The 21495-nt window shown below is 41.1% G+C and overlaps 1 protein-coding gene and 1 long non-coding RNA gene across 4 annotated transcripts in view; one reads left to right on the forward strand and one right to left on the reverse strand.

Moving 5' to 3' along the window:
* Window positions 1–21495, reverse strand: part of LOC126377499 (uncharacterized) — a 228018-nt gene that overhangs the window by 73095 nt on the left and 133428 nt on the right. The gene's annotated exons all lie outside the window — the stretch shown is intronic.
* LOC126377645 (uncharacterized) overlaps window positions 21410–21495 on the forward strand; it is a 350458-nt gene continuing 350372 nt past the window's right edge. The window contains exon 1 of the long non-coding RNA XR_007567947.1: window positions 21410–21485. This is a non-coding gene — a long non-coding RNA (uncharacterized LOC126377645). The remainder of the gene's footprint in view (window positions 21486–21495) is intronic.

Genomic DNA, 21495 nt, shown 5'->3' on the forward strand with positions numbered 1-21495 from the left:
TAGTCTGAAAATAAATTATTTTTATTTTTTTATTTTTATAAACAACCCAAATCCCCATTCATTTTTTGCCCGTATTCGCAATATTCATTATTACTTAGTTCATATAGCAAATGTAAATTGTTACTGGCAATAAATTTATTTTATTCTTATTCTTATCCTTCCATAGTATCCTGTCTAACTTTCTACTCACTTTCCTACACTAATCTTTGAAATTTACAAAGACCCCTTTGTTTTACATAACAGTCTAGTTTTTGCAGATGACCTTCAATGTCTAATCTGTCTGAAGTCTCGTTAAAGATTCCCCATCAGATAAAAGGAAATTCTCCCCGGCGTTATCCTGTGTTCACAGGGTCCGCTTTCCTAACCTGAAGATTTGACAGGTCCGGTTTTTACAAAAGCGACGGCCTGTCTGACCTTTCAACCCGCGAAGGTAAAACCAGCCCATTACAGGCTATGTCTATGTACCTCTGAAAAGCACTTCATGGGAATGTAGGTTTCCTCACGATATCTACATGCATTTTAGGATGTATGTGGTCTAACCTGTATTGGGCTGGTTTTACCTTCGCGGATTGGAAGGTTAGACAGGCAGTCGCTTCTGTAAAAAACCGGTCCTGCAAATCTTCAGGTTAGGTAAGCGGACCCTGTGGAAAACGGGATAATGCTAGGGAGATGATGATTTAGTTTCGACTTGAGGAGATTCGAACCTGTGACTTCCACGTGAGAGTAAGGTGTTCTTCTAACTGGGCTACTACTCCTCACGGAAGGGAACAACGTTCGAACGATGTTTAACAAAACATCTCAAGTCTAATATGATATATATTTAAGGTACATCTTATCTAGCTTATGATCCCAATACTAGGCACTGGTCTCCCCTTTCGCTTTCCATTCTAACCAATTTAAATTTAAAAAAAAAAATAAGAATAAAAATTTAAATTCTGTCTCTCTCTCTATAATCTCTCTAATTTCTCCCTATATCTATTCAAATCTTATAAAATCTAATAAAATAACTTCTACATTCATTTTTGTTTATTAGCTTGTCCTATCTAAGAAACTTAATAGGATAACGTATTTTCAGGCTTTCAGCCAAAATAATTTGCGATTATCTATGAAGATAGACTATTATAATATTACAACCCACAATATGTTATGACCTTGGTCTAACAGTCGGGCTTTGAACTAATAAGACTCCTACATACATTGTGTAAGTGAGATCGTAACGAATACAGAGGGGGATGATTCAGACCATGATTCTGAGTTAATATCAAGTGGAATTTTTCGTCGCAAATTTCATGTCTTTTTTTGTATTTTTTTTTAATTCTTTTCAATTTTATAATTTTGCGATGGAAAATTCAACTTAATATTAATTCAGAATAATGAGTTGAATCATCCCCTCAGTACTCGTTACGATGTCACTTATACCCTGTACAAGTACATACTTAACGAATACTGAGTGAGATAATTCAAACTATGATCGTGAGTTAATATCAAGTGAAATTTTCCATCGCAAGATTCATGATTTTTTGTTTTTATAATTATTTCAATTCTATACATTTGAGAAGTAAAATTCCACTTGATATCAACACACAATCATGGTCTGAATCTCCCTTCAAATGTCACACTTGTTTACTAAGTTGTCGGGTAGCTACCATGGCGATACATCTTTTATTAATCGTGCCTATTTATTTTCGGTTTCACCACAATAGTTCAAGGCTGTATAAAATTGTATACAGTTACTTTAGTAATTGTTTCCGCTTGTAAATAAATGAAGATTTTAATTCAATTCAATTCTTTAAACAATTCAATATTTTAATGATCCCAAATTTCTAACGAGAATATTTTCACAAGAGTATTTTAAATAAGTACATACTAGACCAAATTAACATAATCTCGTTAGAACTAAATCCTTGGAACAAGTGCGATAATTTATTGTAAGTACTTACCAAATAGTATCAAAAATGTATTGAATTGAATTTATATCACACTTGGTCGAGGGGTTCTGACGCTAATACATATTTCAGTTCTTAAAGCAATTAATTAATCTACTTACCGAAACAAAAAGTTTTTTTCAATGAATACGTTAGATTAGAATACTTAAGTCTTAATAATAGGTACCCTCGTTTTATATACTTTTTCCTACACAAGAAATGATGTGTTTACTTATAATTAATTGGTCACTGCATTATACAGCTTTTAAGTTGGAATTGTAACATACTTGTATACAGGTGTTAGTGTTTATTTTGATTTAATATCAAGTGGAATTTTCCATCGCAAAAGTATAGAATGAAAGTTATTTAAAAAATATATAAAATGCATGAATTTTACTTCGGAAAATTTGACTTGATATTAACTCAGAACATAAATTCTATAATTATAACAACTAACGGTTCATAATTTCACCACTATTTACAAATAATTCGCTGGGTTCAGTGACTGAACTTTTGCTCCTTGATTGTACGTTAGAGTAATATTAATTTAGTCTAATTAATATATGTCTAATATAATATATTAATATATTATAATAATATATTATTATAATAATTATTATAATAAATTATTATAATAATTATTATAATAAATTATTATAATATATTAATATAATATATTGTCTATAATTTCTCTAAGACGGACAACCAATCTCCAACACTTCAGAACCCCGCCGGCATTGTCTACGTTTTCGATCTTTCATATTTGACAACCGAAGTCGCGGGCGGATATACTAGCTATTATACTCGTACCTATAATAATTCCTGCCGTTCGATATTCTACGTGACTGAGATCCAAAATAGACGCCCATAAATACAACAAAGCCAGGCATATTGTCTAAATTATAGCATTTGGCCGCCAATTATGTTGTGTCAATATTGAATCCCCGAGAATCATAAATTTGGTGCGGGCTAATACTACGTATAGAACGGCAACTCTCCGCTCCCCAACAGCGGCTGAGCTAAATTTACCTCACCCCCTCGGTCTTACTTTGTCTTCAATCGTATCTGACGTCACACACACAGATGCGCGTGTACGATAACGTCAATGTGTAGTGTCTGTGGAAAACGAGGTTTTTTGTTTAAAGTGTTCGTGGTGTGGCCTGGGGCAAAAACTTGGATGAATAGGATGATAGTTCGATTTTTCGTCTTCTATCGCGTGGGTTGAGAGGTGGATTACCAACCCGATCAACCCTGGTGTCAGGGTTATTATTGGAAAAGATTCATGAGGCCTGGTGATGGTGCAAGTCCGATATCGGGGTTCGAACTGGTGGTCCTCGTTTGAGAAGCAAGTCGATGTACCACAGTAACTATTCTGTTCATTACTATGTATGTAAGAGCAAAACTGACAGCTAAAAACTACTTTTGCAACAGAAATAATTATAGGTACTATCTTTGCCAACTTTCGCAAAGGCCGGCTTGAGGATGGGTGACCACAAAAAAAAAGTTTTCATCTCGATCTCCTCCGTGCTTCGGAAGGCACGGTAAGCCGTTGGTCCCGGCTGCATTAGCAGTCGTTAATAACCATCAATCCGCACTGGGCCCGCGTGATGGTTTAAGGCTCGATCTCCCTATCCATCCATAGGGAAGGCCCGTGCCCCAGCAGTGGGGACGTTAATGGGCTGATGATGATGATGATTATCTTTGCAACAGTGGCTGCAAGTTGTCTTTGATTACTTGTGGCTCTGCCCACCCGATTAGGGATTACGGGCGTGAGTTTATGTATGTATGTATGTACTATCTTTGCACCTGAAGCGATACTGCGCAATAAAGATCCTATTAATAGATCTACAGAGAAATCTGCAAAGAATACAAGCTTATTCTATAAATAAATGTAGAGTTGGTACTCATTAATCTACTCCTACATGCTTTATCCTTTTATAATAACCTAATTACATTAAGACCTCCGTGGTCCAGTGGTTGAGCGCTGGGCTCACGATCCGGAGGTCCCGGGTTCGATTCCCAGTGGGGACATATCACAAAAATTACTTTGTGTTCCCAAGTTCGCTTGTGAGAGCCTTCAGCGCTCCCCATTTGTCCGGCCAAGTAATTAATGCCATCTGCGGCAAATCTACAATAAGTCACGTCAAAAAAAAGCACTTACAAGCTCTCATAATACATGTTAGTGACATTGTAACTAAAACTTTGAGGGATGATATCAAGTTGAATTTTCTGTCGCAAAAGTATGGAACAGAAAATAATTAACAAAAAAATCATGAATTTTCCGACGGAAAAATCCACTTGATATCAACACTCAGAATCATGGTCTGGACCTTCCCGCTCAGTATTCGTTACGGTGTCACTAACACCCATACCTACTTGTATGGCTACCTGTATGTACTTGTATGGGGTGTAAGTGACATCCTTCAACCCCGAGTAATTATTAATTATTTATTCCCTGATTTTATTTTATTAGTTATAATTTAAATTACATGTTATTTACATGTTATAATTTAAATAACTAAAAATGTAGACACATGTCAAATGCTGACCAACTGCAAACTGTAATACCATTTTTATTGCGAATAAATGATTATGATCATAATGACGTCATTGTTTAATCGTATTTTTTTATAAGTTTATAAAGAATATTTTTTTAAATAGTAGTGAGTAGTGTATAGTAGGAGGAGGCTTTTCGGCGGGAAACGGGAACGGGACAGTTGCTTTCTTCATTGAGTAATCTAAATAATTAATACGAAGTGGTGTTTTGTGGTTAATGATCGCATTAAGTTAGTCGGAAGACATTCGCGAGTGTTATTATATTGGAGTATTCAATAAAGTGTATCTGCCTATTTTCGCTTCGTGCCGGGAAGCCGCTTCATAACTCAAAAGTTTATGCGGACTTTTGAGTTAATTCGTTTGGGGTTCGGAGTAGGAGTCTACTCCGAGGGTGGGGGCTTAGGTTTCATCATCATCACCTTTCATCATTTCATTAATCATCAAGAAAAAAAATACGTCAGACATGGCTGTATGGGCATAGTTCCCTTTGCCTTACCCTTCGGGGAAAACCAAAACAAAAAAAAAAAAAATTCCGTGGTATTTAGGCAAATACCACGGATTTTTTTATTTTTTTTTTATTTCCTATTTGGGTAGGCACCCAAATAGGAAATAAATGTGATCTTATATATATATGTTTGAGTAGTTGGTACTCGATGAGGTGTGGATTGTTAGTTCATCTTATGATGGATGTACTCTGATTATCCCAATTGGGACGTAGTTGTGAGCTTATAAAAATATTAAGGTAAAAAAAAATTACCAAGTTCCAATTCAGCTTCAGCATCCTCGGAGATGGTCTCCATGACCCTGTCAGCGCATGGCTCGAGGTCGCGCGCGAGCGCACGCGCACGACCCGCCCGCCGTGCGCACTCCGCACACAACGCGCTCAACGTGACGATTATGTTCTTCGTGTCACAAATAAGTCACAACGTTCCTTTGTCACGGAGCGCATAAAATCACATTTAAATTTTTTACAACTATGTTCCACGTGTCACGAAAAGTATCAATGTCGTTTTGTCACAGCATGTGTAAAATCACATCCCGTGTGGCGACCATGTTACACTTGTCGCAAACACTATCACAGCGTTGTTTTATCACGGTGCGCGGAAAATCACATTACGCATATAATGTGACGTATGTCTCACCAGTCACATCTGTTTTGTCACAAATGCAACAGTAAATTATTGTTTGTCAACACCCACTTTTATACGTAATGGGTTGTGTCAGATCTTTTTGTTCGCGTTGTCACAAACAAATGAAGGTCACGTACTGGGCGGTGTGCGCCCAGTCACTCATGAAATTGATTTTAGTTCGATTTTAGACACAAATACAACGTAGATTTAGCACACTACAATTTGAACACTTTATTAGTAATTTGAATTGACATTTTGGTTCACTTAGTCACGATTAGTATAAAATATTTATCACGTGGTGGCTTTATTTCTGCAATGACGTGTTTTTTTTTTATGTAGAGGCACTTCTAATGATCATATATCTACTTCGAAGCAGCTCTGAAAACCAAACAAAAATGCAATCCAGCTGCAATATTGCAGTCTCTTCTATCGTGTGGGTTGTGAGGTGAATTCCCAATCTCATCAACCCTGGTGTCAAAGTTATTATTGAGCCGCCAAAGGCATCTGACATGGCTCATGTAACGACTACACACTTACGGACCAACGGCTTAACTTGCCCTCCGAAGGTCGGATCATCTTACTTTTTGGACAATCAGGTGATCAGTCTGTAATGTCCTAACTAAACTAGGGATCACAAAGTGATTTTTGTGATATGTTTCCACAGGGATTCGTACCCGGGACCTCCGGATCGTGAGCCAACGCTCAACCAGTGGACCACGGAGGCCGTAATTTTGCAGTTGAAATGCAGTTCAAATGTGGTTTGCTTGCCCTAAGAACAGTTGGGACCAACAACAGTCGGTCGACAAAGGTCAATCTACCTTCGACAGCAAGAACCAAACAACTTACTTAGCAAAAACATATTCAACTGAAAGATGTCAATAACACTCTATGGAAATATTGTATTGGGGCTAACAATCCGCTCGGCCTTGTAACTATTACCGGTAATAGCTACCGAGTAACAGGTAAATAATAGTCTCACGATTATTATAGAATTTCTACTGTAACAATAGAGGTGGGTATAATTAGTTAGTGACGATTCAAACTTGTCTTGTTGGAAATAATTTCAATGGAATTTAACTTATGGCTTTTCAGGCTTTGAATTGAATGAGGGATTCTCAAGGCTACGTAGCCCAAATACAATATAGATAGCGCTGTACAGACTTGCCACCGTTTAACCTTCTAATTTCATGGATAACAGACATTATGCATCTTATATTATAATATGAAATTAGGTTACTGTATACTTGTATTTATACGGGGTATTTATACTTTAGCCTAGTGCAGGAGGTACAGGTAATCTTGTGAGAATGTCTAATAACAGTGAAAATATGTACCAATACTTTGTCTGAAGATGATTGTTTGAAAATAGTTATAAGTGTAGTGTAATATTATTATGGTGGTGGGTAGAATTAAATAACCTGATGTATAGTTACCTGCTTAGATGAAATAAATCAGTGTTGAACCAACCTACGCGTGTTTTACTACATGGTGACAGCGGTCGTGATTAAAAATACATTTCGGTGAAAGTGCATTATAATTTCGTGCGAAAAAGTTTATTTGTGTTTTGTTCGCGTCGTAATCGTGTGGAAAATGGAACACGCGCGTCCTCCAGCGGAGCTAGTGCTCGAAGGCGGCCCGGCAGCGCGGGCCGAGGCATGGCGGCAATGGCGGAAATTATTTAATGTATTTCTTAAAGCTTCTGGAGTGAGCGGTGAATCTAAAGAAAGTGTTACGCGAAAAAGTGTACAATCTAAATGTGCAAGGTGCGGCCAGTGATTCTAATGAAGAGCTATTTTTTGTGGACACTATTAAGGATGATAACGATTCGTCTAACTTTTCTAAGGAATGGATGGAAAGTATGGAATGTAACGGTAAGCAATTATTGTTAAAAATTGATACAGGTTCCATGTTGAATGTAATTTCGAAAAACGAATATGTTAGATTGGGTTTATTGCTGGATGACCTTCTACCGTTTGCAAAAAGTGTTTTGTCATTTACGGGAAACCGATTACCTATTCTCGGCTTAAATAATATTTCGTTTAAGTATAACAATAAAACATACGAACTGCCGTTTGTTGTTGCCGATTTTGATTGTCAAAATGTGCTTGGATTAGAGGGTTGTGTAGCATTAAGCTTGATACAGAAAGTGAATGCTATAGATATTGAAAAATATTCGGAACTATTTCAAGGGTTAGGAAAATTACCGGGAAAATATAGCATTGTAATAAATAAAGATGTGCAACCTGTGGTTTGCGCGACTAGGAAAATACCAATAGGATTGAAGGATAAGTTGCTAAAAGAGTTGCAAAGAATGGAAAAATTAGGTGTTATAAGAAAAGTTTCACATCCAACCGACTGGGTCAATGCGATTGTTTTAGTGGCTAAAAAGGACGGCAGCATTCGTGTTTGTTTAGATCCTCGACCATTGAACCGGGCAGTGCGGCGTGCTCAGTACACACTTCCTACAGTGACAGAACTGGCGGTTAAACTGCGTGAGGACGGGCGCTGATGATATCTTCATTTTTAAGTTATCAACAGCTTTGGAATGGTGACTGGCCCAAACCCATTCTGAATCTTTTTTTAATAAAGATCTCAGAACATTTACACATTCAGAATAGTTTTGTATAAACTTCGACAGGTAGGTAGGTGGTTGTACTCCCCGGACACCCCGGTGCTGGTGTCGGTGGACGCGAGCGCGCACGCGCTGGGCGCCGTGCTGTTGCAGGATGGCCGCCCGGTGGAGTTCGCGTCGCTCACGCTCACCGACACGCAGACAAGGTATGCACAAATAGAGAAAGAGATGTTGGCGATTGTGTTTGCGGTGGAGCGTTTTAAGCAATATGTATATTGCAGATACCCTGTCTCGAGCGCCGTTGAATGAGTTGATGCATGATCGTGTAAGCGAGGACGTAGAAATACAAACATGTTTTATGATTAGACATGTACAGTTCAGTGACAAGAAATTGGCCATGATAAAAAGAGAAACAGCAATCGACAACGATTGCCTTTTGCTTATAAAATATATAACGACAGGTTGGCCCAAACACAGGCGTAACGTTGATGAAAAAGTTAGGGTTTTTTGGCCGTACATCGAGCTGCTGCAATATGTAGATGGCATGATATTAAAAGGGGACTGCTTATTTATTCCCCGCACTTTACGTAAGGAAATGTTAGTAAGGGTACATGAAGGGCACCTCGGCATCGACAGGTGTAAAAGACGTGCTCGCGAAGTAATGTTCTGGCCGGGCATGACCGCGGACGTGGAGCGCGCCGTGCGCGGGTGCGCGGCTTGTGCGCTGCACGCGCCCGCGGCTCGCCGCGAGCCGCTGCGGCAGCACGAAGTGCCACACTTACCATGGCAAAAGTTAGGTTCGGATATTTTTGAATACGGCCGGAAATACTACATTATATTAGTAGATTACTTTTCAAACTTTGTGGAGGTGGGCGAGTTATCTAGCATAAATAGTAGAAGCGTAATTAATTTTATGAAGGACCAATTTGCACGTCATGGTATTCCGAGCGAGTTAATCACTGATAACGGACCGGCTTATAGCTCTTGTGAATTTAAGACATTTATGGCTGATTGGGAAGTACGTCATGTGACGTCTTCGCCTTACTATTCACAATCTAATGGCAAAAGTGAGAGGACAGTGCAAACAGTAAAAAATCTTCTTAAGAAATGTGTCGATTCGGGGCAAGACTTTTATTTAAGTTTATTAAATTTTAGGGCTACACCGCGGAACGAGCTCGATTCACCGAGCCAAATACTCATGGGTAGGCGAATTAACACAAAGTTACCTATTAGTCACAAGTTGTTAGAAGAGTCTGTAGATAAAAAAAAAAATTATATAAATCTCATGGCTCGACGACAAAAGGATAAAAAACATTACGATAAATCCGCAAGACCGCTCATGCGTCTTACACCGGGTGATAAGGCGACATTAGTTGATGCGGGAGGTAGGAAACCAGTAAGTGTAGTGGGACGAGCGCCTGAACCACGTTCGTTTATAGTCGAAGACGCGGCCGGCCGCCGCTGCCGGCGGAGCCGTCGTCAGCTGATCGCTCGCCGCGCGGGCGGCGGCACCGCGGCCTCGGCACACACGGGCCAGGCAGCCACACCGTCATTCACTTCTAATGTATGTAAAAGTGATAATGACAATAAAGCCACTCATAATGGAAGTTCTAACGCTGGAACTACGCAGGTCCCACAAATACAGGGTCCCATGACGAGATCTAGAACTCGAATGCTTGCCAATTTAGGGCTAGATTTACTCTTCGGAAAAGAGATGATATAATTAGGGAAATAATTTCAAACTTTTATATTATGTACCTATTAAATAATGTTAAGTTGCTTGCTTTTGTTTTTATATTATAGATAACACTTACTACTAAAAGTGAGAAACACGTTAGTGTTAACAAGTGTAGGAGACGTACCTACAATATACGTACCTACAGTATTTATGATTGTATGTGTAAATTATGGGTAGGTATACCTATAGGTTTAGTTAAGTACCTTTTAACTGATTGTAGTAACAAATGTTACTTTGTTATGATTTTTATACATACAGATCTTGCGTTAATTTATTGACAGTTTGTTTTAACAAATCCTTGTTAACATTTTGTTATTCTCTCTATAAAGGGAAAGATGTAGTGTAATATTATTATGGTGGTGGGTAGAATTAAATAACCTGATGTATAGTTACCTGCTTAGATGAAATAAATCAGTGTTGAACCAACCTACGCGTGTTTTACTACAATAAGTAATGTTTTTTTCTGAATAAATTTACGTAGAAAGGACGGAAATAGCGTCAGGATTAGCAGAACGTAGTGGGTAGCTCACTGGGACGGGCTAACCTATAAAATGCTACTTAGGTTCTATGACGATCTTGTGACGTAGCGAGTCGGCGCCGCTACTTCAAAAGCGCACCCCTGATGCCGAGCAGCAGCGGTATCAGTACTGGTTGGAGGCCGAGGACATGGATTCTGGTAGGGCTCTAGCTAGAACATCAACGATTGAAAAATTGGTCGGTGTACTGCGGAACGGAAGGCGATTAGGGTAACCACCATTCTACACGCCCGGAGTAATGAAAATGGAGGCGATTACTCCACCGACAAGAGCGCAGCTCTTAAATAAAGAGAGAGAGAAAGGGCAGTGTCAAACACTTTTCGCCCTATTTCCTGTAGCTCGCAACACAGTACACTTTTTTATTGATAAAAAAGTAACAACAGAACTTAATTAGTACAACCCGATGTTGAACATAGTACTGGAATGGAATAGCAATTAGTTCCAATTTAATTCATTTGTTACCAAACTGTAAAATCCCAATGGAATTTCTGTGCATATTTGAAAGTTGCTTCGAGTAATTAGAAGTCGAATGAGTAGCTTACGAGTAAGTAGTTACATACATACATAAACTCACGCCCGTAATCCCTAATGGGGTGGGCAGAGCCACAAGTAATCAAAGACAACTTGCAGCCACTGTTGATACGATGTCGTAAGCTGGATATGATGAACCTTATGGTGATAAGGGATCAGCCTATCGCCCATAACATTAGTCTATCATGTTAGAGGACACAATCCCTCTGTCGGTTTTTACGACACGCCCGGGAAGACAAGCAGCTGAACGTGTTCTATGTTTTTGCTCCCAGAACAGCATAGAAGCAAGTAAGTACGAGTAAATCTGTCTCTCTTTATTTAAGAGCTGAGCTCTTGTCAGTGGAGTAATCGCCATTCCTCCTTTTTCCTGCCGGGGCTGGTCGCTAGGGAAAGCATAATTAAATCAGAAGATATAATATAAGGCCATATCTTTAAACCTATCATAGAAATATCTTCTCAAATGGATAAACAGACACCTTACAACACAGCTTATTATGCCGAGTTTGCAATCCAATCATAATATGAAAATAGCCATCGATCAAATGTATTTACGCTCTAACTTGCCATATACTCGTACGGTTACGAGCATTAATATGTATACACTTTGGTACCATGTCACATGAACTTTTTTGACAAATTGAACTGTAAGTCTCACTAAATGTCAAATATGTTATTGCGACAGAGTCTTAAAGTGGGTATATTAATTGCTCATGACAGTACAGAAATGTGTGTGATTGTATGGAGGTAATAGTATTTTGTTTTTACGTGAATTACTGTATTCTTCTATCGTGTGGGTTGTGAGCTGGAGTACCATCCTCATCAACCCTGGTGTCAGGGTGACTATTGAGCCGCCAAAGGCCCCTAACATGGCTCATGTAACGACTACATACTTACATCAGTAAGTGGTAACCGGGACCAACGGCTTAACGTGCCTTCCGAAGCACGGATCATCTTACTTTCGGACAATCTGGTGATCAGCCAGTAATGTCCTAACCAAACTAGGGACCATAAAATAATTTTTGTGATATGTCCCCACCGGGAATCGAACCCGGGACCTCTGGATCGTGAGCGCAACTTTCTATTGAATGTGAATGATCTTAAGTTTTGGGGGGTTAAAAAGGCCACATCAAAGGAATTCACCTAAAATGCAATATTGCTATTTGACATAATTTGTTTGCATTGCGCACATACTTTTTTTACCTTTTGATGGGTTTGCTCTTGGCCCCAGACTTGGTCGAATGCATTGACGAGGCCTAAAATGAAGCGAGCGTGACCAGAAGGAAAAGAAGAAAAAGGAAGAAGACGAAGAAAGGAGAAAGAGGGGGAGTAAGAAGGGGTTATATGAGCAAACGTCAAATTGCAATATTTCTTTTTTAGACGAATTGCTTCGAAGTGGCCTTTTTAACCCCTTTCATCATACTATTTTTTTTTATCCATACAATGAATTTATGAATCCGTATCCTGAATAAGTAGGTTCTTGATACATGACGAAATTAAATTATTTATTTAACAAAATTGTATAGGTATGTCAACAGACAATTCATAACGTTTGCTCAGTTAATTCTGACCTTTGATTCGAGGAAAATAAAACGAATCAATCAAATGAAATCATGATTGTTCATTCGATAAAAAAGGTTCGAATACTTCAACGATAAATTGGGCATCTAATTAATTTGTATAAAAAGGGCTTGTTAATTTAAATTACAAAGGCCGGGTTTTAGGAATAGCTTATTTAAACGTTTTGATATTTACCTATTAATAGTATTACAGTTGCCTTTAGTTTTGATATCATACAAGCTACGAATAAATACTTATTTATTTATTTATAAAGGTACATACAACATTACAGTGTAATCCAATGCGCTGTATGACGAGAAAAAAAACAATATAAAAACTAATATAACACAAAAACATACACACACACACTTATTATTATTAACACATATTATTTATTCGTAGCATACAAGACCATTTACCCGGTTCCAGGTGGACAGAGTCATCTTCTCTGCCCTCCACTGGGGCAATTCCTGTTCGGCGCGTCCTTGCCGCGGGGGTGGGCGCCTGTTACTTTAGTAGGCCGGAGTGAGATGGTAGCTGAGTTCGGTTAGGGACCCAGACCCACGGGGTATAATATAGGAGCCTTGCCCAGGAATACTGGTGAAGACTTTAACCGTTGCAGAGGCAGAAATGGGAGCCATCGGTACAGCAATACAGGACCGAAGGGGTAAGTCACAGGGACTGTAACCTGGAACCTGACAGAGGGCAGCAGTAACTGTCAGAACTATTCAGAAGCGGAGGACAAGAGTCCTGGTACGGCTTTGAAATAGACTACTCTGGGCGCCATCCCACTCGCGTCAGACAGAGTAAGGCAGAAATCTGCGGGGCAGACGGCATGAGGGAAAGCATGCCCAATTTTTCCCTAAAAAAGGAGCATGGAAAATGCTACACCGACAAGAGCGTCGCTCTTAAATAATGAATGAGTGGTAAAGTGATAGAGTATGCTATATACCTCTTTGCCTAATGAGATATATAACGTTGGTCTAACAGAAAGCTCGGTGAGGTGTGGGTACTTAGTTCATCTTGCGATGGATGTACCTCTGACTAACCCAATTGGGATATATATGTGTATTATATGAAGAAGCAGACTAACTCCATTACTTAAGGTGATTCGTTTTCCATACAAAAGTTGATGCAGTGCTACAGGAAAACGGATAGAGGAATATTGTTATAAAACCGATAAATAGTAATATTTTGGTGTATTATTTTCGCAAACTAACAAAAATTTAGGGTCCGAATACGAGAAGTACCATATTTCAGACCCTCAATTTTGATCAATTCTACATTTGTAGTGGTGCAGATTACAGTGTATTTGCTGAGCGTGTAGAGGTGTCAATGTTAGTATGTGTGCGTGATAGTTTTTTTTTCTCTAAAGGCTTTGACTACTTGACAAGTGTAATAGAATGTCAGTGACAATTTATAAAGAGATTTTGTATGAAGAGAATAAATATAAATAAAAAACTAAAAATACTACAATCTGAGAAAAGGAATATTGGAAAAATATTTTTGTAATAACGCATATTATTTAAACATTTTTAAATAATGGGTAAGTACCGTGTTTTAAAAGAGGACATATATTATAATAAAAAAATCAATACATAAAATGAAATGGCTGTATGGGCATAGTTCCCTTTGCCTTACCCTTCGGGGAAAACCAAATCAAAAAAGAAGTTGTTGCATTTGCCGGCCTAAATAGTAGTCATTTATAATTAATTGTTTTTCCATCCAACATACAGATTTATTTATATTCTCTTTGCCGCGGACTTTTTGGTGGGACCGGGAACGGGAAGGTTGCTTTCTTCATTGAATAATCTAAATAATCAATACGAAGTGGTGTTTTGTGGTTAAGTTAGTCGGAAAACATTCCCGATAGTATTTTTAAATCGGAATATTCAATAAACAAAGTGTACCTATCTATTTTCGCCAAGCCGCTTACTTCGTTTGGGGTTCGGAGTAGGAGTCTGCTCCGAGGGTGGGGACTTAGGTTTCATCATTTCATTAATCATCATCAAGAAAAAAAAACACAAGACATGGCTGTATGGGCATAGTTCCCTTTGCCTTGCCCTTTGGAAAAAAAAATAAGATAAATTTTGAAATTCTTATGTATAATAAACAAACATCACAGACATCATGACAGATCTAAAACAGATCTAACTAACGAAAATCTTTTTTCTTTTTTCTATTTGACTTATTTATGAATTTTAATCAAGAAAACGTGATAATAAGTTCGACAGCAACCAGTTCAGGTCCCCGAAACAGCCCATTTCAGGCCGCGTATTTATGGAAATACTACTTCAATACGTCCCAGCCTCGTGTTTTTTTAACGTCCTCGTTAAAAAAAGACGTCCTAACCTGAACTAACTAACCTAACAATAAACACCACGCGTAAATATATGTCCAAAAATGCGCTGCAAGTCGTCTGGACTGGGCGCGAAAACAACATAGAATTCGATTAGCTGCTAAGTGTCCCGCATGCTATCACCAGCTGTCACTGACATACGTATGAAGTCCCGCGGATTTTATTGGAACTAAATGACAAGTCATAATAATTATATGCGGATACTGCGACATCAGCGCCGTGCTTGCGGGACGTCCTGAAGCGCTATTACATCTTTCAAACGCGATGCGACAAAGTTTGAACCGACGCAATTTAGGAAAAATCTACCTTATTATTACTGTACTGTGATCGTTATTTGTAAAATCATACAATACATATACACAATTCTTTATACACAATATAATTATTATGACATATTGTGGACTTTTCGGTAGACCTACAAAAAAGGAACAATTCAACCATACGTTGTTTTGTTATATCTCAATGGGCTCAGGCAGCGTTTTCGCCGAAAGCTCCAAGTCGGCTATATTTGTAACGATAATTATGTTTGACATTCATCATAATTTTTGAACCATTTTATACAAAAAAAAAATACTTGTATAAATTATATACCCTAAAGCACGCCCATGAATCACTCTACTCATTGGTGAAAACCGTATGAAAATCCGTTCAGTAGTTTTTTAGTTAGCCGCATGTTCACTGATGCGATTAATGCCTGTTAGAATTTTACAAAATAAAAAATACGGAAATTACGGAAGGTACTTTAGTGCAAAGTAAATTATTGTATAATTATAATATTATTGGTAAAAGTGATACTTTTTGAAAATTCCGTAACAAATAGACGGGTTCGTCAAATTCAATTGTAAAAAAAAAATACAAAAAGTAAAAACAATTAAAACATGCACTTGGGTTTGAACCGTGAACCTTAAGAATGGCGGCGACTGCTTTACCAAATGCGCCATTTAGAAGTTAGAAGTAGACTTCAAATTATGCATCTCTTTTAATAGCTAACCTAGTTCGCATGTGTGTGTGACAGCTTCGTGTTTGTACACAAATTGATATGACACCAACTTTTGATGCAATGTTTCAATATGATATCTTCAGTAAATACTTCAAAATTGTAGCTTAACTTAAAGATAATGTATGTAAGATTTCGCCACCTAACATTTCACTGGGTCAGAACTCAACACTAAACGAATAAATGGAAAAAAATACGAAAACTGCAGAAGTAACGCCATCTACTGACGCAGCGTTACCTAGCTGACTGAAACGCATCACCTTAATCACTTTTTCTCTGCCAAACCCGGAAGCAATGAGACTTGTTATGTACTTGTCATTGATGAATAAATGAATTTACTGTGAAGTTAGCTCACAGAATAATTTGTCATTCCTTTGTGATCGTGACATGAAGTGACAAAATTATCAAATCCGTGATAAATAATGTTAACTAGTTTTTACGATTATATTTTACATAATATCAATATACGGGGTGTTAGTGACATCGTAACGAATAATGAGGGGGTTGACTCAGACCATGAATCTGAGTTGATATAAGAATTTCTTGTCGGAAAATTAATGAAAATTTAAAGTGTTTTTTTTTTTCAGTTTCATACTTTTGCGATAAAAAATTCCGCCTTATTTTGGTCTAAATGGTCGTAAGCCGCTAAGGAATGAGACGGAGCGCGCGCGTATTCTTCTGTCTGCCTCGCACGCAAGGGGTAGGTAGAGACAGGATAAGAACAAGATTTTAGTATGGAGTGTCTAGGCTGCGGTGAAGAGGACAAGTCCAATTGAATTAGGAAGCGAAACCTAATTTGTTCCATGACACAATGACCTAGTAATCACTATGGGTTAATATCCCGTTCGCGGGTATAGGGGGCAATATAAAATTATATTGCGTTTTCACCACCACTATAAGTGGATCTGTTTGTTCTCAAAATAAACCGTAAAAGGTTGCCGTAAAGTCCTATTTATGGTACGGGCGGGAGCGATAGCGGAGTGAAATTTTAGCCCGAGGCAAAGAGTAAGGAATAATATTACGTGTAGAACGGCAACTCTCCGCCCGCACCAACTTGTATCGCGGTTCCCCCCCACCCCCCCTCTAGATCTTACTTTAGTTTTAAATGGCCGTAAACCGCTAAGGAGAAAGAGAAAGAGGACTGTCTGTTTAAGGTTGATATTAATAAACAATAATCTCAGCTGAAACTCCCCTCAAGACCATGCTCAAGTCCCTGTTTTTATATAAGAACTGTCAAATTGACATGATCTTGAGGGCAGTCTCGAAGCTGAGATTAGTTTATTAATACCACCCTAAGACCAATTAAGTTTCATCATATGTATTATATACTTGTAACCGAATGTCCTTTTAGAGTCCAAACCCCATTCTTTAACTCTTGTCTCTGGAAATCTCGGCCTTAGGAGGATACAGAATTTCGTGACAAACGGCTGGAAGTTATTTTCTGATAAAATGTGGTTCAAGCAACCCAATTAGGGATTAAATGCGTGAGCTTATGTCCATTTTACCACCAAATTTAGGAGTATCACTTGTACTTTACAACGAAGATCTGAATAGCTTAAGAAAAATATTGTTTTACGAGAAAACTGACATAACGCTGTGATAAAAATTCGTAGCTTCGTGAAATTGGGGGTGGAAGTGGAACCGAAGAAGAATGATGAATAACGCTTTTATGTTCGAGACAAACAGACAAAAGATAAAGATAAAAAAAAGGCTTTCGCAGAGGGGGTGAGATGTTTACAGTAATTATGCAGCTGAACTGGGGCTTTAGCCAAGTTGCAAATAATTTCGAAAAGCGACGGGTTTTTTTTGACGTGACTTATTGTAGATTTGCCGCAAATTGGACGCAAACCTCGGCTCAGGGCGTCGTCGGAGAGGATAATATTTGAAAGAATTAATCGATCCTAGTGGCTCGCTTATCGTTATGGTAAGCGCTGAATGAATCATCGGCCACGCCGGCGGGGTCGGGGTTCTGAGAAAAGTGACAGTGATAAAAATGTGAAATTGACAGAAGGTACATGTCAATCGTATTATTCTTAACACTGTTTTTGGCGCATCGCTAGTACGTAGTCGTTACTTGAGTCACGTCAGGGGCCGTTGGCGGCTCAATAATAATCCTGACACCGGGGTTGATGAGGTTGGTCATCCACCTGTCATTTCACACGATAAGAAGAAGACCGCAGATATTGACATTTTGCGTAATAGTTTGCAACTTGACCAAGGCCCCTGGTTTTTTTTCTAACCTTTATCTTTTAATAAACTAAGTCGTTCAAATGTATAGACATCGAATTTATAACATTGAAAAAGCAACATATCATTGAAAAACAAAAAAGCGGAAAGCGTGCCAGGATTGCCGTGTTTTATATAAAAACAAACAGCCTCCGTGGTCTAGTGGTTAGAGCGTTAGGCTCACGATCTGGAGGTCCGGGTTCGATTCCCGATGGGGACATTGTCGAAATCACTTTGTGAGACTGTCCTTTGTTTGGTAAGGACTTTTCAGGCTTGAATCACCTGATTGTCTGATGATTCCGTGCTTCGGAGGGCACGTTAAGCCGTTGGTCCCGGTTATTAGCCGTAATAACACCTCCACCAACCCGCAGTGGAGCAGCGTGGTGGAGTATGCTCCATACCCCCTCCGGTTGATCGAGGGGAGGCCTGTGCCCAGCAGTGGGACGTATATAGGCTGTTTATGTATGTACGTATATATAAGAACAATCTCTTTCTGTCTCTCTCTTTCACCCCGGCTTACAGTCATTTTAAGATTAAAAAAGAGGGAGTGAGGTCAGCGCCCGATACGAATTGGTGCGACGTAAAGAGTTACCGTTCTACACATAGTAGTATTGAAGCACGATGCGCGGGGTGGGGAAGACGGCACAGAAGGAAACCGCGTTTCTAGGGCGTGAAGGCTCTTTATTGAAAACCAAGCCAGACAGGTTACAGTTACAACCGTAGTGACCGCACTAGTCTCAACAGTGATGAGGACCGGGGGCCGTTCGCTCACACTCGTAGGGATCTAATGCTAGGTTTCGCTTTAAGCAGGTAATCTAAGAGAGCCGGGGACCGTCTGCTCCTATATTACCCTAAGCGGAGGATTCTATTTGGAATTAATTTACGGCGTCTGGTTTCTTCTCGTCGCGGGCGGAGCCCGCGACGGGGAGACATTCACGGGGCGTGGCCCCTCCAATGTGGTGGCAGTCGCCGCCCGCAAAAACGGGCGTGGCACGGGGTTGGGACACGGCGGGCGAGAACGCCCCTCCGTGAGCCCGATGTTACGTCCGTGGTGCCGCCAGCGAGGTCGAGCCCACCGGGTGGTTCCCCGTTGGGGGAGGCCCAGTGAGCGCCCGTCAGCTGGCGGTGGTGTCGTGTCCGGTGAGCTGCTCCGTCGCCGGGGCAGCTGGTGTCAAGTCGGCTGGAGGGGGGGGAGAGGACTGCTTCCACTGCCACTGGAAGCGTCAACTCATCCCCCGGGGGGTGGCCACAATCCTAACTACTCGACGGGGAGTAGTGGATGTGGGCAGCCCCGGTCCAGTCCGATGTCCGAGAGGGTCAGTGCCCACCGGTGAGTTGGCCCAGCAGTGATGCCAGGCCTCCCACTATGATGGGCACCGGGTCAGTCCGTGAGCGGATGGCAGCGAGGACGTTGTGGAGCAGCTGAATCGTCTGCTCCAACACTTCCAGTTTTTCGCTGGATGGGGCCGGTGGTACTTCCGCTAGGGGCTTCGCCTTCTTCCCCCCCCCGGGGGGGGCGGCGACCGCTTGGTTCGGCGTCGGTGTCGGCTGCGGCTCGACAGTGATGGAGGCTGCAGGGGCAGGCTTTGCCCTCGCGCGGATGCGCTTCGGCCTGCGCGGCTTGGGCCCGTCTGGGCCGTTCGCCGCGGCCATAAGCGAGCTCCGCGCGGTCGGCTCGCTGTTGGGGTCCACTGTTGAGGGTGGAGGTGGCAGTGGGGCTCTTCTTGCGGTGGTCATAGGCGCGGTTCCCGCCTTCGTGTTCCGCAGCTCGCGCAACTTGACCGGGCAAGAAGGGCTGTTGGCCGGGTGTCCCCCCCCGCAGTTACAGCAGGTGGCTGGAACCTCCCGGGGCCGCTGGCAGTCCCTGGCCGCGTGGCTTTCGCCACAGCGGACACACGCCACCGGGCGGTGACAGTTGTGGCTGCTGTGGCGAAACTGTTGGCAGCGGTGGCATTGGGAGGGCCCCTTACGTCCTCTCCATGCCTCGATTTTCACACCGGGCATACACAGCAGCTCGGTGGTCTCATAGATGGTGTGGAAGCCGTGGGTCCTCTTGATCTCGACGAAAAAGATGCACCCTCTTTTGCCCTGGATGGGGCGGACGTATTCTGGGAAGAAACCGCGGTTGCGCAGTTCCTCCTCCAGATCGGTGGGATTGGTGTCCGTGGGCAAGCCGAGAATTGCCAGCTTGAGCGAGCGCTCCGCCGGGGGTGCGTAGGCAAACCAGGAGAGTCCAGAAGCTCTCTCCAGGTTGGTAAGGAAACTCTGGTAGAGCCTGAACTCCCCCTCGGTTTTCGCCATAAAGCGGACGCCTTTTCCGTAGGGACGCGCATTCGGGACGTGGCCCAGCATCTCCCGCAACTGGCGGAAGTGATGCGGCCAGTTCGGCAGATGGTCCACCACTATAGGCGGGATTTTTTTGCTCGCGGGGGCGAGCGGCGGCTGTTGGACGGTCCTCTTCGACGGCGGCGATGGCGTGGGCGTCGTCCGGAGGGACGGACGCGGTGGCGCGTGCGGCGGCGAATCGGGATTGGTATTCAAGACCGCCGCGTATGATCGCGGCGGGGTCGTCTCCTTCTCCCATTAATTTACAAAATGTATGTCCGTTCCTATTAGAATGACTTGAACACATCGATACCGCGTTCTAATTTGGTACAGCGCCATCTAGTGGTGCTACCGGGGAACTAACTTTTATTGATTACAATGCCAATAGTGGCGTTGTTACAGTATTGTTTATTCTATGGTCATAGGTAATTTTAAACTGTTCTCGAATGAGTATGAATTTGGTCAGAGTGGAGTGGCGAAAGAGGTGTGTCGCGTTCAGGATAGGTAACAAGTGTAATTCGATGGTTCGAAATTCAAAAATTCAAATTATTTTTTCTTCAAAATTGGCTTACATAGCGGTTCTGAACGTCAAAAACAGTTAATTTATATGTGGCTGTAAAACTATTACCACATCGGAAGCTGTATCGCTGAGGGAAAGACGTGGCCAGAAAACCTCCCAGCACAGGGTCCTACTCCTACTGTTTCATGTTTTCCTTTCTTTTTTTTAAGTACACTTTGTATTACACATTATTATAAACTTAAACACAATGGTATTTTTTTGACGTGACTTATTGTAGATTTGCTGCAGATCGCATTAACTACTTGGCCGGACAAATGGGGAGCGCTGAAGGCTCTCACACGGTACAACGTTTAAGACAACAGGCCTGAGGGTGCCCAGTTGGGCGCGAACCTCGGCTCAGGGCGTCGTCTGAGAGGAAAAATATTTGAAAGAATTAATCGACCCTAGTGGGTCGATAGCGATAAGCGCTGAATGAGGGAAATCGTCGACCACGCCGGCGGGGTCGGTATCGGGGTCCTGAACA

The sequence above is a fragment of the Pectinophora gossypiella genome, chromosome 23 (assembly GCF_024362695.1).
Source record: "Pectinophora gossypiella chromosome 23, ilPecGoss1.1, whole genome shotgun sequence".
Taxonomy (NCBI): Eukaryota; Metazoa; Arthropoda; class Insecta; order Lepidoptera; family Gelechiidae; genus Pectinophora; species Pectinophora gossypiella.